Here is an 11,770-nt window from a genome sequence, read left to right as displayed (position 1 = left end):
GAAGAATGATCCCACAAGATATGTTGTTAGGTTGCTGTTTCACTGAACATGGATTACAAAAGTCTGAGGGCTAATAATAAACACCAGCCCTCCGTGCCAAGGGGTACCCAATTGGTCTCTCATTCTTGATTTCAGCGGCTCAAGTATCGTGGTTTTCTTGCCTAAAAAAGAAAACACATAGATACAAACCACAACCAAAAACACAGTAAATTGATGAAAACCAGTCTTCTTTGCAACAGAAAATGATGGCCCACCAAAAACAAATACTACGAAACATTTGAACCTCATATAGTATACACTTAATAGGAAAATGCAATGAAGTTCAAAAACTACAAGATTGCACTAGTGAAATACAAATATGAAACACTGCAAATGAGGAATGAGATTCTTACACTGGACTGAGATTGAAGTCTCCCCCTCAGTAACTGGCGGATAGCTCTACCAGCCATGTTAGTCAATCTGTTGATTTGTTCACCAAAAGAAACACAATTTTAATGAAAATAAACAAAAACTATGGATCTGGAAGAGCTCAACATTGACTTTATCAGAAGATTGGAGGCATCACTGAGCAGCATGGGAGATGAATCCATACGCCAAAAAAGGGCAAAGTAGTGACCAGACAATAAATTTTACCCCCAACCAATCAAACAAGACACTGCAAAAAAGGCTTGGTTTAGCGAAGTTTCATTGTATTTAATGGTATGTGGACAATTTTATGCATATCGCAAAGCAAAATCTCTACTTTTCAGCAGCACCTATCTCTTATAAACCACATATACAAAGCTAAGCCGCCAAAATTTGACAGCTCTGAAAGTCAGATGCCAAGAAAAATTTGCAAACAATGAGAAGTTGAGTCTTACAGTGTGTTTGGAATTGTGGGATTTGACAGAATTTGATGGCATTGGCATTTCAAAATGGAATTCAATATGTTTGGAATGAACGGAATCTAAAATGGGGAAGGGGGAAAGCAAAATAAAGGAGTCTTGAAATCCAATGAAATGGCTGAATTTAAAGGGAATTAGAATTATAAAATCTTATCTAATCCCATATACCCATAATACACTCTCTCTTCTTATAAGTTCCCTACTAGCTAATAAGGGCATGATCTTCAACAAACAAAAAAACTCCTTTCCAATTCCTAATCAAACCAAACAAAAGAATGGAATAGTTTCCTTCTAATTCCAATTAGTTCTAAACACAAACACATACACACACACACACACAAAAGGAATTCCTTAGAAACGTTTTCTTTTCCTTTCCCATTTTGAAATCTACAATTCTAAAAAGATTTGGTCCCAAACACAATGTTAAGAGCCTAGAGGTAGAAAAAGAAGAAAGTTGGGAGGAAAGGCTGACGAAATCATATATATGGTCTTGACCATCACCACAAAAATAAAATAAAATCACATATAGAGCCCTAGTCATCTAAGAGGTGGTGTAATTACACATTCCAAAATAAGAATGTAATCACAAAGTGAATAGTAGCTACTAGCTTCAAAGGACCTCTCGTGAGTTCCTGCCTTCGTACACATCACCAGCACAGGATTTTTCCATTGCCTCAGCAGCACTCTTGCAGTGAACTTTAGAAGACAAGGCAAGCTAAGAGTTGGTTAAACCTAGCTGAGCTGAATATAGAGTACACACAACTAGGCCTCATAGTATCAACCATTTTAAGTCGTTTAAGTTTTAGCTATTGCTTGCTTCCAAATTCACTTAGTTTATGTCCCAAGTTTCCTGGTTTCCCAAACTTGAGTCTACACGGGGTCATCTATATAAGCTATGAAACACGGGTACTCCAAAAATGATGCCGTATAAGTATCGGTTACTTACCAAGTGCGGGTACACGTACCGATACAGCGGTACACGTACCGAGTACGCCAAATACATGCCGGGTACAATAAATACATTTGGGTACGTCATGAGTATAGCAAAATATATATATATATATATATATATATTTTTAACGTCTGCTAGAATTTATTGTAGCTTTTATTATTCTTTTTTCAATTTTGAAAATATCAAGTAATTTATTTCTAACACCCTTTATCCATGAGTCATGATTTTAGTCTCTTTTGCATCTTGTTTTAGACAATCAAAAAATAAAAATAAAGAATTATATAATTTTTTAGATAAATTATTCTTTTTTTAGTTTTGATATTGAAACTTATAATTTGTATGTTGGATGTTTAGCTATAAATTTATATAATATAATATATATATATATATATATTAAATAAATCGGCGTACCCCAGCCTCACCCGTAGCCTACATTTTTAAGAATTTGCAGTATCGACCCATATCGTACCTGCACCCATGTTTCATAGTATATAAGTGATGTACTCATACATTTTCGGCAAACACTTGAAGTTAAAGAAGATCATCTGAGTCCTTTAGTTCTACATCCCTCATCTCATGGTAAGATACAATAAAGACACATCAGTAAGTGCTACTCTTAATGTCCTGGGAACATAAAATGCCTCAACCCATCTCTCTTTACTTTATCCTTCCTCTTCCTTGATTCATAACTTTTAGCAATCGCACTTGTTCCTCAATCTATCTTTCATTCAATTCTTCACCTTACATTAGCAAGATTGTCTTTTCACCTTACACAATCATGTACAAATTTCCATAATGTAAAAACAATGCTTGAATAGTGCTAAAACCCAAAATGAAAAACTAATATCCCCTCCAACAGAAAACCAAGACACCAAACAAAACAGAATTCAAAACCATAATCCATGTCAAAATCAGACATTTAATATCATGTTATAAAAGATACCACTGTAGAAACTCACATCCATAACACTACAAATTATGAGACTTGATTGGATCCTACTAACCCATTCCGTACATTAGCTTCACCGATGAATTGCCTTCCGCACCCTAAATAGATGGTGAATTTCCACCTTCAGAACCCACGAAAAAGAAAAATAAGGGAGGAAAAAAAAATGACTATCAGACATGTTATTTATCGACAGTATTTAAGGTTGACGTTGACCAGTAAACAAAAATAGTGTGTTTTCTCATCTGAAATTGCGAATATATGCGATGTGAGGAATAAGATACGACAGACAACCCTAATGAGATACGATGTAACAGAGCAGATCGTGAAAGCTTTCAGTGTGACCAGAAAATGATGAGAGACAAAACTCACAGGGGCGTCGTTGCTGGAGACAACTAGATCGACAGCGATTTTAGTTTCGATTCCGATCTGATAGAGAGAGAGAGAGAGAGGTCCAATCCAACGAAGCAAGGCTACAGAGAGACTGGAAATAGTCAAGTTCAGTCTATATTGTTTTGGGCTTTCGAAATTCTGAGTGTGTTGGGCTTCTTCCGGCCCAAACACACGATGTGCTCATCTTGGTTAGGAGCAAAAAATGGATGGACCCTTTTATCCCTCTCTCTCTCTCTATCTTTTTTTATTTTTTTCAAGGAATTACACTTTTTTTAGCGGGCACATCTATACATCTATCTACATATTATATAAAAGTAAATTTTTGTAAGGAGTTTTGTGATAACTCTAAAATTTTATAATAAATTTATAGATTTATCAAATTAAAAAATAAATTTAAAAAAGAAAAAAAGCTAATGCATTAAAATAATAGTTTTCAAAATATTAATAATTCCATAATTTATAATTTTTAAAAGAAAAGATAAAAAAATATTTCATATCTTCTCAACTTAATCCTCTCCCACTGATTTTTATTTCTTTTTAAAAAAATTAAAACATATTTCTTATTATATTACTATATTATTCATACCATATATAATTACTCTCAAATTTTTAAAATTCATGATCAAAATTAAAAATTTTCAAAATATTTTAATTTAATTACACAAATTTAATTTCTTTTGTACCCTTTCGTGGAACTCACCAGCACGTGTTGTCTACTTTCTTTTTTTCTTTTTCTTTTTTTTTCAGGTTCATGAGCTCTCTCTATGTTTACAACAGTCGAAATGTAACAATGGAAAACTCAAACAAATCAATTGATCCAAACAGTGGTTTCTGCTCACAAACAAAAATTTTCCATAGCCTCCGACCAACCGTCGTCCTTCCACCACAAACCACCCCTCTTTCCGCCGGTTCATTTGCTCTCTCCCTCCAACTCTCTTGTCCATGGCGCGATCCAATGGCTCTGATCAACTCAAACACCGGCCAACGCATCTCATACTCCGACTTCATTCAGAAAACCAAAACCCTAGCTGTCTCTCTCCAAACCCTAACCGGCCTCTCCAAAGGCGACACCGCTTTCATTCTCTCTCCTACCTCGATTCGCGTTCCAATCATCTACTTTTCTCTCTTATCAATCGACATCATGGTCGCCAAATCAAGTTATCAAAACCCGTGATCGCTTTCGCCAGTCAACAACCTGTTCCAAACTCCCAAATCTCCGATTTGGAACGATTCTCATTGACTCGTTAAAGTTCGAGTCAATGATGACGAGTTTAACTCGGGAACTCAGCCGAGTGGAAGTGAGTCAAAGTGACATTGCGGCGATCATGTACTCGTCGGGGACGACTGGAGAGGTTAAGGGAGTGATGCTGACTCACCGAAATCTGATAGCTGCTGTTGCGAGCTATTATGTGCAGCGGATGGAGGAGAGGGATTCGACGCCAGTGCTATTGTAGACGATGCCATTTTTTCATGTGTATGGCTTTTTTTTACAGTTTGAAGTCAGTGGTGGTGAGTGAGACGGTGGTGGTGATGGAGAGGTTTGATTTGAGGAAGATGATGAAGGCCGTGGAGGAGTTTAGGGTGACGAATGCTGCCGCGGCTCCGCCGATGGTGGTGGCGATGGCGATGGCGATGGCGAAGGAAGATGTGGCGGAGGGGTATGATTTGAGGTCGTTGGAGGGTGTTGGGTGCGGTGGATCTCTGTTGGCGAAGGAGGTGATTACTGCGTTTAAGGCCAAGTTTCCATTTGTGTGGTTGTTGCAGGTCAGTTTTGAGTTTGTGCTTGTTTTGGATTTGCTTGTTTGGGTTTTTTTTTTTTTTTCAAAGTGAATTTTAAAAAAGTTTAAACTTTCAGACATACGGATGAACTAAAAATTTCAAAATTAGGCAAAAAAATTTTACTCTTTTTATAAATAAATAAAATAAAAACCTTTTTTTAAAATTTTTTAGATTCAACCCCACAATACAGATTAGAAAAATAAAAAAAATTGACATAATTTTGAAAAAAAATTGCTAAAAACAACAAAATTCAAAGAAAGATGTAGCTTTTTTAAGTGTTCCCAAACACCCTTGTCAACTTCGGTCATAAATTTTTTTTTTCCTAAATTATCTGGTGTCTAGGTTTACTTATGTGTATGTCAACTAATTTCGAGATCCTGAGTAAATAATTCGATAAACCTCGTACTTTCAAGGTTTTGAATAACTATGATCATAGTTTGTTATAGGTTTGAAAGTTAATAATCAAAATACTAGTAAAATTCTATTCATATACATAAATTTTTTACAAACATATTATAAAAATAAAATTGTCTATATCATTTTCAAAAACAATCTTATCTTTATATATGTTTTTTTAAAGAAAAAATGAGTAAAAATGTCCATTTCACTCGCATGTCAATAAGTTAGATTTGACAGTTACCAATTAAAAGTAAATTTATATATCATTTTTCTTAAAATAATTAGATAGGATTTGTAATTGTTCCAAACAATGTGATCCGGCTTCATCCACGCCTGAAAGTGGAGAACTATGAAGTAATGACAAGAAATTATGAATAGTGTACTAACTGATTTTGATGCAAAATGCAGAGGGTTATGGATTGACTGAATCAACTGGGACAGCATTCCGAGCAGTGACTCCAGAGGAATGTGAACGTTGGGGCTCAGTAGGGAGGCTTCTAGGAAATTGTCAAGCCAAGATTATAGACCCCCACACTGGAATTGCTTTGCCTCCATGCAACCGAGGGGAGCTTTGGATCAGAGGACCCATGGTTATGAAAGGTGACGACCCCACATTTGGGCCTAATTTAACCTTTTCCTCCTTCTAATATTCCCTTATCAAATAAGATGAATCAAATAAAAGCTAAATCAAATATAAATCCTAATCCAAACACAGCCGTACAGTCATTAAATTTGCCTCGAGATTTTTATATAATTCAATTATTGGCTATATTTGGAAGCCATGAGTTGAAATATTAATAACAAATACTATTGACATTATAATTGTAGGTTATGTTGGTAATAAGGAGGCAACATCCGCAACATTACTGGCAGATGGGTGGTTGAGAGCGGGTGATCTTTGTTATATTGACAATGAAGGGTTTCTTTTTATTGTTGATAGGTTGAAAGAACTAATCAAATACAAGGGTTACCAAGTATATCTCTCTCTTAATTCATTTATTTATTTCAGTTGTTAATTAAAACTGGATACAAGTATATTTTTCAAGTGCTAAATTATTGTGCAGGTTCCTCCAGCTGAACTAGAACAACTGCTTCAATCTCACCCTGAGATAGTAGATGCTGCAGTTGTTTTACTTAATTTCATTATTTAATAGATGCTGCAAGTGCTAACTCATTTAATAGATGTTTTACTTAATTTCATTATTTAATTATTTTTTTATTGATATTTTATTTATTTAATTTTTAAAAATAAATTTATTTAATTGTTTAAAAAATAAAATAAAATAAATTTTTATTTAATCTAGCTAAAAATAATTAAAATATTAAAAGTATGTTTAATATTGCTATTATTTAGTAAACAATTGAAAATTAGTAAAATAGTCTTTTGCACATTTATCCTTATCCAGTCCGTCCGACCAAACATTAGATTTACTAAAAATAGTCCTTTCTAGACATCTAATCCCATAAGAAAACAAACACGGGATGCACATCTAATCCAACCAAACAATCCGGAGGATTTACAGTCCCAGGATTCAAGATTCTAATCCCCTCTTTTCTAATTGTTTACTAAGTAATAGCATGACGGTAAAATAGACATTTCTCACATTGGTCCCATAGGATATCAATCCTATGGAAATAATCCCACCCCCCCTAAGATTGTTTAGTCCCTCATATGAGGGATATGGAGTCAGGCCGGATTCCATATCCTCCATATTCGGCGAACGAAATTATTAATAAAAAATAATTTATTATTAAAATAGGCATTTATAAATATATTAATAAAAAATATAGACATTTATAAATTATATTTTTAGTGTTGTTAATTTAAAATTATATATTAATAAAAAACATAAATTAAGAGGAGGGAGGAGCATTTGATAACCTTTAAGAGTGGATTAGTTAAGAGCCAAATAGATTATTTCTTAGTGAGAAAAGTAGACTGCCTAAAATGCAATGATTGTAAGGTGATTCCTGGAGAGAGTATGGTCTCTCAACATAGGATTTTGATACTAGATTTATGTTTTAGAGGGCAATACCAAGCTAGGAAGGATGGTGGGCGTCGTAGGACGAGATGGTGGGACTTAAAAGGGGATAAACTAGAAATATTTAAGAATCGAATGGAAAAGGAAGGTACTTGGGACTTAGAAGGTGATGCTAACACTATGTGGAATTCGATGGCCAATTGTATGAGGAGAATCTCAAGGGAAGTGCTTGGAGAGTCGAAAGGAACGGGACCCAGCTCTAGGGAAACTTGGTGGTGGAGGGAAGAGGTCCAAGCAGTAGTTAAGGCAAAAAAAGAGTGCTTTAAAAAGTGGCAGAAGGATAGAACTGAGGAAAACTTTAAGAGCTATAGATTGGCTAATAAGGAGGTCAAGAAAGTAGTGAGAGAGATTAAGTTGAAAGTTTATGATGACCTATACACTAGACTAGATAGTAAGGAGGGAGAGAAGAGGGTATACAAACTTGCTAAGATACGGGAGAGGAAAACAAGAGATTTTAATCAAGTAAAGTGCATCAAGAGTGAGGATTCTAAGGTATTGGTGAAGGATGATGAGATTAAGGAAAGATGGAAGAATTATTTTGCGAAACTGTTAAATGAGGAACATGGAAGTACGACAATAGGGGAAGAAATAATCAGTAATACGATAAACCAAGACTATAGGTTCTATCGCAGGATTAGGAATTTTGAAGTGGAGATTGCACTTAAGAAGATGAAATCAAATAAGGCTTTAGGACCTGATGATATCCCTATTGAAGCTTGGAAGTGTTTGGGTAAAAAGGGAGTTGCTTGGTTGACTAGGTTGTTTAGCAAAATTTTGTTGACTAGGAACATGCCAGATGAGTGGAGGAAGAGTATTTTAGTGCCAATCTATAAGAATAAAGGTGATGTCCAGAATTGTAACAACTATAGAGGAATTAAGCTAATGTGTCATATAATGAAAGTGTGGGAGAGGGTGATGGAGCGTCGATTGCGAGACATAACAGAGGTGTCAGAGAATCAATTTGGGTTTATGCCTGGTAGGTCAACAATGGAAGCGATCTATCTTTTGAGGAGAGTAATAGAAAAGTATAAAGAAAAGAAAAGAGACATTCATATGGTGTTTATCGACCTTGAGAAAGCATATGACAGAGTGCCCCGAGATATAATATGGTGGGTGTTAGAGAAGAAAGGGGTGACAAAAGGCTACATTGATGTGATTAGGGACATGTATGAAGGGGTGGTGACCACTATTAGATCGCCAGCTGGAGAAACAAATGAATTTCCTATCACTGTAGGGTTACACCAAGGATCTACCTTAAGTCCTTATCTTTTTGCTTTAGTTATGGACGAGTTGACGATAAATATTCAGGATGACGTGCCATGGTGTATACTTTTTGCAGACGATATTGTGTTAGTGGATGAGACTAGAGAAGGAGTTAACACAAAGTTGGAGATCTAGAGAAAAGCTCTTGAATCTAAAGGATTTCGGGTAAGCAGAACTAAGACAGAGTACATGGAGTGTAAATTTAGTAACAGTAACAATGAAAGCAGAGGAAAAGTGAAGATTGAGAACCAAGAACTGCCTAAGAGTGAACATTTTCGTTATTTAGGGTCGATTATCACAACAGCGGGAGAGATTGATGCAGATGTGGCCCATAGGATTAAGGCGGGATGGTGTAAGTGGAGAAGTGCGTCTGGGGTATTGTGCGATAAACGAATACCCACTAGACTAAAAGGTAAGTTTTATAGAACGGCTATTAGACCGGCTATGTTGTATGGGACGGAGTGTTGGGCAACTAAGAAATAACATGTAGATAAGATGAGTGTGGCTGAGATGAGGATGCTAAGGTGGATGTGTGGTAAGACTAGACAGGACAGGATTAGGAATGAGTGTATTCGGGAATGGGTAGGAGTAGCACCGATAGAAGATAAGTTGAGAGAGAATCGTTTGAGATGGTTTGGTCATATTCAACGGAGACCAACAGAGGCAGTAGTGAAGAGATGCGATGCTGTAACGGTAGATGGAAGTGTTAGGGGACGGGGTAGGCCTAGATTAACATTGACTAGCATTATAAATAGAGATATGAATCTACTTAATTTGACTAATAAAATGGCCTTTGATAGGGTCACGTGGAGAAGAAGGATTCATGTAGCCGACCCCATTTGATGGGACTTAAGGCTTCGTTTGGTTTGGTTTGGTATATTTTTTATTGTTTATCCATCGTTTGATTCAAATTGTTGCTCATTTAAATTATTTTTAAATTATTAATTTAGTCCATTGTTTGCTTTAATAAATTATTTTTTATTAATAATTTAGTCCATTGAACATGCAGTTTGGCCGAACTCCATATCTCTCATGTGAGGGACTAAACAATTCTGGGAAGGGTGAGATTATTTCCATGGGATTGATACCCTATGGGACTAATATGTGAAATGTCTATTTTACCTTTATGCTATTACTTAGCAAACAATTAGAAAAGAGGGGATTAGAATCTATTGGACTTGAATCCTGAGACTCTGAATCCCCCAGACTATTTGGTTGGATTGGATGTGTATCCCGTGTTTATTTTCTTATGGGATTAGATGTTTGGGAAGGACTATTTCTAGTAAATCTAATATTTGGTTGAACGGACTGGATAATAATAAATGTGCAAAAGACTATTTTACAATTTTTCAATTGTTAACTAAGAATAGCAATATTAAACATATCTTTAGTTAGATTAAATAAAAATTTATTTTATTTTATTTTATAGACAATTAAATAAATTTATTTTTAAAAATAAAATATCAATAAAAAATATATTATTTTTTAATTAAAATTTTAAATAAATTTATTTATAAAAATAATAATAATTAAATAATGAAATTAAATAAAACACCTATTAAATGAGTTAAATTAGAGTGATGATATTAGAGAACAAATTAAATTGTTGCACAAATAGTCAAGAAAGTCAAAATTGTTCATTAATAAACATAATGAAATATAGAGACTGTGCAAGTCTTGTGCGTGTTTTGCACGCGTGAAATTTCCGTCCAAAAGTCTAACGACCGTTAACTATTGGATCATTTTGAGCCAAAAATTAAACTGCAATGGCAAAATTAATACATTTAGAAGTGCAAGTACCAAAATGAAACCACGGGTAAATTATAGGGACCATTTATGTAATTTGCCCTCAACAAAAAATTTATATAAAATTTATCACAAAGGTAATGTGACAATGATATTTTGAAAAATAAAAGTCATTTTAATGAATTTTTTATTTTAAAATAAGACAACCTAAGGAAGCCACATCGCTAAATTGAAATAGAAGCGTGTGTAAATTTTCTATTTCTTTAGCAGTACTCTTTTGATAATAATAATAATAATAAATAAATAAATATCTCAAATTCTATCTCTTTTTAAATTTCATGAGATTATAATAAATAATTTTGTTAAAAATTTGATTCATTCTTAGTTTGATATAAAGTCGACAAAATGAGGCACGGCCAATTTTTTTATTATTATTAAATTTGAATTTAATGAAATAATTGGATATGCTATAGCATAACCAATCAAGTATCAAAAACAGGGAAACTATATACATCCTATCAAAAAAATATATAAATTTATATAAAATTTCATAATATTAATCAAAAACTTTATAACATTGTCATAAATTAGCGTAACAAAATATTTAAAAATTTATGATTTGATTATATCAATTTATGACGAAATTATACATATTATGATAGAGCGCATATAACATGCACACCATAATATTTCCCTTGTAATTCGTTAAAATCTACAACAATCCTCTATTCTCAAATAATCATGTCTTCTATCCCAATTTACTTACAACCATTGGATCATATGAAAATTTTAAAATGTAAAAATCTCAAGACATATCGAATAATTGTGAATGAATTGAAATAGGGAATAGAATTATTTGAGCACAGAGGCTCCTTGCACCGTTAAAACAATATGCCCTGAGTGGGATGGTTATAGGCCTTTGGCCCACTTATCTGCAAGCCCATAATTCGTTATCACACACCGAACTTCATCGAAGCAGATCTCTCGAGAGAGAGGGTTGATCGGAGATTCAAAAATGGCGAACTATCACTTCATGTACAAGGACGTGGAAGGAGCTTCGACTCAATGAGACGATATTCAGAGAAAATTGGGAAACCTCCCTCCGAAGCCCCCTGCATTCAAGCCTCCATCTTTCACGCCCGCCGAGGACGAAGACTCTAAACACAAAGACAAAGCTTGGATCGATGATAGGACCGAAGAACAACTCGAAGATCTTGAGGACGATCCCGGTCTCGACGACGATCGCTTCCTTCAGGAGTGCAGGTATCATTTTCCGTCTTCTGATTCTCCTAATTATGCACTTGGTTCCCAAGAATCTGAAGGAAACCAAATTAAAAAACCCAGCTGTTTTCACTCATGCAGTTTA

General features: G+C 34.6%; 2 pseudogenes across 1 annotated transcript in view; both read left to right on the top strand.

Annotated features, from left to right (window-relative positions):
• The first annotated feature begins 3,926 nt into the window (after positions 1 to 3,926).
• LOC114259354 (4-coumarate--CoA ligase-like 9) lies at positions 3,927 to 6,504 on the top strand (annotated as a pseudogene).
• Positions 6,505 to 11,404: 4,900 nt separating this feature from the next.
• The window catches only part of LOC145812730 (uncharacterized), a 40,182-nt pseudogene continuing 39,816 nt past the window's right edge, over positions 11,405 to 11,770 (top strand). Inside the window, exon 1 of the transcript XR_014356230.1 lies at positions 11,405 to 11,667. The product of XR_014356230.1 is annotated as an uncharacterized LOC145812730 (transcript). The remainder of the gene's footprint in view (positions 11,668 to 11,770) is intronic.

Source organism: Camellia sinensis, chromosome 15 (assembly GCF_055761805.1).
Source record: "Camellia sinensis isolate YWXY chromosome 15, ASM5576180v1, whole genome shotgun sequence".
Lineage (NCBI taxonomy): Eukaryota > Viridiplantae > Streptophyta > Magnoliopsida > Ericales > Theaceae > Camellia > Camellia sinensis.
Note: the sequence above shows the minus strand (reverse complement) of the source record. Positions and strands in the feature narration are given on the sequence as shown.